Raw genomic sequence first — 7148 nt, 5'->3', positions numbered from 1 at the left:
AAATTTGCATAGTTTTATATACATTTGTATGAAAAGTCGAATCCAAACTAGACCAAAAACCAAAACCAACTCGGTTACAAATCGATTTAAGAAACTGAAGTTCAACAGTTCAACATTTGGTTGTTTCCTAATGGCTCCATACCGGTTTAAAAAACCGATCCAAACCGAAATGAACCTGATAAATCCAAATCGGTACCAACCCGAACCCAAACCGCATCGAAGCCGACACCGGACCGAAACCGATAAATCCTTAATGGGTCGATTTCAGTCAGTTCTAAAGTCACACCAAAACCGATGGAACCGGACCAAAACCGCACCAAACCGGACCGTTGACACCCCTACCTATCCCTCTCCCTTTTTGTTTTGGATCGAAGTCTGTTGTATATTATTAGAATCACTTTATCGTGTACCAAGCGTTATATGATTAATTTCCCTCCCAAATGACGAAATCAAATATGTCAAAATGTGGGGAACGATGGCAGACAATATCCCTGTTTGGCTGTCCCGTTCCCAAGTTGAAAAGCGAAGGTCTTGTTCTTTCACGTTATAATTTTCCAATGCTGCTCGCTTCACTTTTGTTCGATCTTAGGTTGTGTTTGGATGCCAAGAAAAGAAAAGAAAAAAAGCAAGAAAGAAAAGAAGTCTCAAACCTCTGGAATTATTCGCAGATCGGAGGAGGGATCTCTCCAAATTCTGGACTCAGTTTTTAATTTCGAGAGATGTGAAGTTGTTAGTCAAAACTGTATCTAAACTGGATCTTGCTTGACAGAGTTTATGAGATCCAAACTTGTTTCTAATCTTCAAGAGGTCGCTGAGAACTCGTTTATATTATTCAACTGGCGATTTGGAGGCAAGTTTTATTCCATCCATGCATTTTCTAGGGTTTTGCGAACTTTTTTTTTTTCCTTTTAAAATTTTCTCTTATTTTCCTTTTTTGTTGATGTTACCGTTTTAGTTGCTTTCAAGGATCAATCTAGTGATTCCTTGCATACCTAAAATGTATTAAATTTTTTAGATTCATCCAAGTTTTTAAGTATGTTACTTGGTTCTTACTTTCTTCATACCGCTTATTGGCATACTATAGAGGAAGGGCTCACATTTAACAATGGTCATGAGATGCAGCATTGTCTTTCATCTACGTTGTTCTTACTTTATGCATTTAATTTCTATCCTAATTTCAGGAATTTTATTCTTCATTCCATGAACTTTAAGGAAAAAAATTTAATCTTGTAATTTTATATAATGGGGATATAATTTGTATACTTTTCTTGTGTTCGTCATCATTCCATGCACTCTTATGCCTACAGCACAATGGCGTTGATCCCAACTCACACTTCTTCTTTGCAGACCAGCGAGCTATCAATCAAGTCAACAACCTTAAGGATGCTGCCGTGGCATTAGTTCATTCAAATTCCAGTATTTTCTTTCCTTCATGTTAGCACATATAAGTAGTTGTATCAAAATAAAGGACCCTTTCCCCTTTTTCCTTGTGTTTGTGATATAACAAAGAGAGCTAATGAATGATAGATGAATTTCCATGAAGGGTGCAGAAGATTTATTTTGTTTAATAGAACAATTTTACCTCCACAGTCTGTTTGTTTTGTCTTTGCTTCAAAGTCAATCGGTGGTCTTGTATGTTCTTCTCTTTTGCTGAACTTCTTGTTCATTTAAGAAATGAAAAGGATCATATCAAACTAATGATCCACTCTACAGAAAAAATAGTCATTATCATTTGTACACTAAGGTTGGGAAGCTATTACCTCTGTATCTTTTCTGCTCCTCCCCCCCCCCCCCTTCCTCCTCCTTTGGGTAGATGTCCCCGGTTCTGATTTTTCCATGGAGTGCATTATCCCAAAAATTTCTTTGTAGAAATTACCCATTTTCTTGTCCCATTGTTATCAGAGATATTCTGGTCTTTTGGAAAGGTCTAATCCTTTTTAATTTTGATATTATAGAATATTCCTCTTTCATTTCCCTTTCCCGTCTGGTCTATGAGTTGGACAGTGGTCCAATTTTAACATGTAAAAACTATAGTACAGTGTGTAAGGATTCTTTAGTAGACTCTGTTTCATAACCTGATTTACTCATTGTAAGCTCATTCCCTGTCTAGGTGATGATAATGGAGGAACATAATCATGGGTATCAAGGCTCTGAAACACGAGGAGTACTTGCGTCAGGAATCATGATATCCACACATACTGAGCTTCTTTCTGAACCCAATAGTTCACATGCAGAGGGATCAGGAGTTAAAATTCTTCAATTGAGGGATTCACATAAAGGAGACTTCTACAACATGCAGTGACCTATCTAAAATTCTAGGTATCCAATGCATGTACTTCTCTGTTGGTACTTGGTGGCTTCATATGTAAGCTGATGTGGCCTACATTACCACATTAGCAGTAACCACTCTAAGCAGTTATAAGTGGGAGTTACGTAGCGTTCCCCTAACCACCTTGATGGGAGGTGGTTACTGTGGGTGGTATAAGGTAAACGTATGTAGGGTCCCTCATTTTATGTCGATGGTAGAGAAATCCATCTCTTCTCTACATTCCTGAGAGACAAGAAACCAGAAGCACCTCTTTCCAAAACCTTCTTCTCTCTCTCTCTCTCTAACTGGAATTGCATCACCTTAGTTAGAGAATGAAAGGAATGCATGGACAGCAAAGGTGGGATTGCGATCCTTGAGGAGGTAAGTTCCGCTACCCTCTCCCTTTGGTAAATGTTCTTACACCATAATCTTGTCTCTTCTCTGATTACCTATGGTAGAATGGTAGAGTGCAGAAGATATGATGTCTCATCTTTTTGGTTTGAGCAATCTCCACGTCTCCTTGGGAAGTCTGAATGCTTTCTCAATTCCATATTTGTGACAGCTATGGCATGGTTAGAGCAGAAATCCCAATTGTATAATTTCTGCTTTGTGCAGGAGTTTGGCTTATTACAATTCTCGTAAGTAATTTTTTTGTTGCTGCTAATGGACATTACATTTGCCATGTTGTTAGCTGACATGTTCTTTTTATCAACATGGGTGCTTTTGAACAATGAAGGGAGCACCAAAATGAGGACTACCCTTTGGGGCTGCTCATTTTTAATGTTTATTAAGTATACCCTCATTGATCATATGTGACTTCACGTCTCCTCAATTATATCTTTCATTCTCTTGGTTGGTATTAAATTGGTCTTTCGTATCATCGTTCCTTCTGTTTTAAGAAGACCTTGTAATCCAGTTGGTAATTTTTGTATTTTATTTGTTGATTCATCAGTTCAGGCATAGACATCAAAATGCTTGAATAAGAAAACAGTTAAACAGAGCATAAGTCATGGTTTATGTATAGCAAGTTCAATTTTCAGAAATGGAATTAAGAAGTGAAACATGTGAAAACTGCATGAACATCAAAGCAAGCAGCAGAGTACTGCTGAAAATGTAGAAAAGGTCATTCTCAGATCTTGAAGGGTTGGAATAAGGGAAGATTGTTCAACATATTCTTGGGATTTCTCATAAACTTATGTGTTTTTCTTGAAAATCATAGCCTACGTCTCTTGGCATAGGAGTCACAATGATGAAATGGCGGTCTTACTACAACGGGAGCAAATAGGTGGGTCAAGTTGTAAGGAATTGAAGATTCTTGAAGGTGTATTCACCACTGAAGTGATCGATTAATTGGTCAGGACGCGCTTATCATCATTGTGGTACACGCAACATACATGCAGAGTTGGACAGACCAATTTTAATGGTCAGACCTGCATAATTTCTAGAGTTAAAACCAAGCAGAGATGCAGATAGCTGTCAATATCCATCTTCTGTTCTCATTATGTGTTATGTTCTTTTGCCTTAATTGATGTTGTAAAGAAGGATTTAAGCATGCAGGGCCATATGCTAAAGCCTCCAGACAGCATGGGTAAAAGCATGAAGTTGTTGAATTGTACTTCAGTGAGTTTGGTGGGTGAGCCCATGCAAATTGTTTGGATCAGATGATTGAATCAATCTATCTATAGATTTCCTTCGAGCACTGACAACCTACATCTTCTTTCTTGTTTTGTATGACACAGCTGGCTGCCTAATGGCAAATGCTAAACCAGGTGAAGATTCTTTATTGTGAAATAATTCTAAAAGCAACCACAAATTTTTTTTTCTAATATTAGTAACTGGAATGCCATTTCTATTGAAAATTTTAACACATACTTCCCATCCCTGTATTGTTTTGCTACCATATATGTTTGAGTCTTGATCTCCTAGAATTTTACTTCCATGCAAGTCATGCACCATAGAAATCCCTTTTTCAAGTGATATACTTAGGAGTTGACTTATATGAACAATTTAGTATAAACAAGGAGGTTAATAAAGTAGGTTGGCCCGATTATAAGTATTTAATAAAAGAAAACATAGTGTGTGATTTTAAAAGCCAAAACATAGTATGCTAGACACTTCATATTTCCCTTGCGTTTCTTATCATTTTCTCTTGTACTTCATCTCTTCTCTGTCTCTCTCTTGGAAGGGATCCTTTAATTTTTCTTTGAGAAAGACTATCGTATTTAGTTGATGAATTTAATATCTAGTCTCTTGAATAGTATAAATATGTGTTTTTGACAATTGGTGATTATTAGAAGGGTGGCTGACAAGTTGATACTTAGCTGAGTTTTGGTTAAAGACAATGATCTATTTGGACAGAGTGGTGTGCAAACATTGTCCTCTCTCTCTCTCTCTCTCTCTCTCTCCCCTCACCTGCCCTGATTTATTCGCTTGGAAACCACTACTATGACATCTCGCTCTCCGTCCCTCAAATGTTTCCTAAATCTCCCAAAGGAATCCAGTATTTTAAGCAACTGCCCATTGGTCCTCCAATTGAAAATCCCTCCCTGTGGGAAACATCTGTTGGTTTGGAAAGCTTTCCCCCTCTACTCATTTGCCAATTTATTTTTGAGAATTCTAACACTTGAGTGTATTTTGATTGGCAATTCTTGATTGGACCCATCGACCATTCAACATGCACTTCATTTTGAAATTTAGAAGACATGGGTCAATTTCTTCTTTTTATATTTCCCTTTTTTGTTGTTGGGGGTGGGGGTTTTGCGATGCTAGGACCTCTGAAACTTGCCCAGTTCATCAAGGTTATAGCTGTGGGTTGCCTAACCCAAGCCTGGTTTCAGTGCTCATCTCTCTCTCTCTATCTCTTGTTTTCCCCCTCAACAAACTCTTTTCCTCTCTCTTTCCTTTTTTCCCTCTAATGTACTTGACTCAATGAAGCTTTTTTCCGACATGGGGTTTTCTCCTTTTGTATTTACATAAGTTATTCATTTTCATGCATCTGTTGCACTGAATTTTTTTTGGCCGGTGCGAGCCTATCCTGCTGAAGATGATATCCTAATCTTTACACTTGTTTGAATATAAGGATTAGGAAATTGTTTTCGCTGAAAGCTTCAAATGTAATTATTATCATATTTTATCAGGATAGAAGACATTTTGTTTGACTGTACGTTCTTATTTTTCTTCTTTTCAGAATCAGAGGTGGAGCTTGTGTGGTGAGACACTTACTCCTTAAAAAAAACGAGAGCAACCCAGACACTTTACTCTTTTCTTTATTTATTTATTTTGATATTTTTCTATGTATGATGTGTGTGTGTTTATTTATTTATTTTTGGGCTGACTTAAGAACGTGCCTCTTATGAAGGGGTTATGTCATGATGAGCCTTAAATTACATATAACCCACTTTGTTTCAGAACATATGGAAAATTAGACCTCATCAAGAAGATCTTATTAAAAAGAAAGAGAAAAATAAGTTTTTTATTTTTGGTGATAAAAAAATAAGTTATTTAGAAACATGGTATATCGGTCATTTTCCTCTCTTGTTTCTGGCATTGCTTTTATTTTTCTCCACCTTTCTGTTTTTGTATAAGATATTGGATGGTCATGTTTTTAAGTAGATGCCTGACCACATAAAGCTCTTTATGCAAAACATGAAAAGATAATGTTTTTATTAAATAAAAATACCAAGAATTTGGTCGTTGCTATCACTATTTTTCATGTATGAAAGCTAATATATAAATCTCGCCTGGATTAATTATTAGTTATAAATTTATTAATTTATAATTGCCACTACTTTATTTGAAATGTTGATACATTGGTTTTAAGAGTTTAGTTCAATTTTGATAGGGTTAGTGGTGGAAATCAACACTCTTGTTTTCAAGACCATTCGCACAGAACAAAGAGGAACAATGTTCTAATTATTGGGATGCTATCAGCATCATATTATATATATTGTTGCTTCGTAATTATGGCCTACTCTTGCAGTCTAATTAGTATTGAAGTTTGTATATTGTTTGACTATAAATTTTCTTTATTATTATTAAAAAAAAAAAAAACTTGAAAGGCTGCGTGACCCATGCACATAAATATAGAAGTGGCAAAATGACTGTCTTACCTTAATGAGAGATGAAAATCTCGCCCGGTTGATGCTTTTGCATGTGCTTCACTGCGTTCAAGCTTTTCGTTGACGTAGGAGTCATGCTATCTTTCAAAGAAACCTCTAATTATTAATTTTTTTTTAGGGAAGGGTCTAGGGGGTTGGTGGGGGGATGCAGACAATGGAATGATTTACATCTAGTGGATTGATCAATTGGTTACTTCGGCCGACTGAGTCAGGAGTAAGTGATTCAATCTAAAGAGGTGGATCGTGGAGAAATCTGGCAGATCTTTAAATTGGATATCAAGAGATGACTCTTTAGTCAAGCTTTTGAAAGAGTATTGAACACTATTAAAGCTGAAACAACAGCATTTGCCATTAACAAATGTAACAAGTTATGTAAGCTCTGTAACCAAATGATCATCTATCCCATTTACCCAAACCAGATTGGGGTTTTCGGCATCCTCCAATGTCCTGGTAGGATGGAAGGTAAGGGAAGCAAGCGATATAACAGAACTAATGGGAGCTGCTTGCCACCTATTGGCTAATGGATCAACTTCAGCCATGCATACAAACACAAAACACTTTGATTCAAACATGCAGTCAGTTTTTAATATATGTGAAAAATTTTTGTGATCAAAGTTGGCAAAAGTCTATAGTTTTTGGTATAATATGGGTAAAATCATTTTACAGTTGTACTAGAAAAAACGTGTAAGATATAGATAGATTTAAAAAAGAGAAGGTTTTTT

The 7148-nt window shown here is 36.4% G+C and overlaps 1 long non-coding RNA gene across 2 annotated transcripts; it reads left to right on the top strand.

Annotated features, from left to right (window-relative positions):
• Positions 1-1341: 1341 nt before the first annotated feature.
• Positions 1342-5739, top strand: LOC122085536. 2 transcript variants are annotated; one of them, XR_006142146.1, is made up of 4 exons: positions 1342-1416; positions 2111-2689; positions 2782-4077; positions 5496-5739. It is a non-coding gene; the product is annotated as an uncharacterized LOC122085536 (long non-coding RNA). The 2 variants fall into 2 exon arrangements; XR_006142145.1 differs by having other exon boundaries at positions 2111-4077.
• Positions 5740-7148: the final 1409 nt, after the last annotated feature.

Source organism: Macadamia integrifolia, chromosome 8 (genome assembly GCF_013358625.1).
Source record: "Macadamia integrifolia cultivar HAES 741 chromosome 8, SCU_Mint_v3, whole genome shotgun sequence".
Classification (NCBI taxonomy): domain Eukaryota; kingdom Viridiplantae; phylum Streptophyta; class Magnoliopsida; order Proteales; family Proteaceae; genus Macadamia; species Macadamia integrifolia.
The sequence above is the reverse complement of the archived record's forward strand: the minus strand, read 5'-3'. Positions and strand labels throughout refer to the sequence as shown.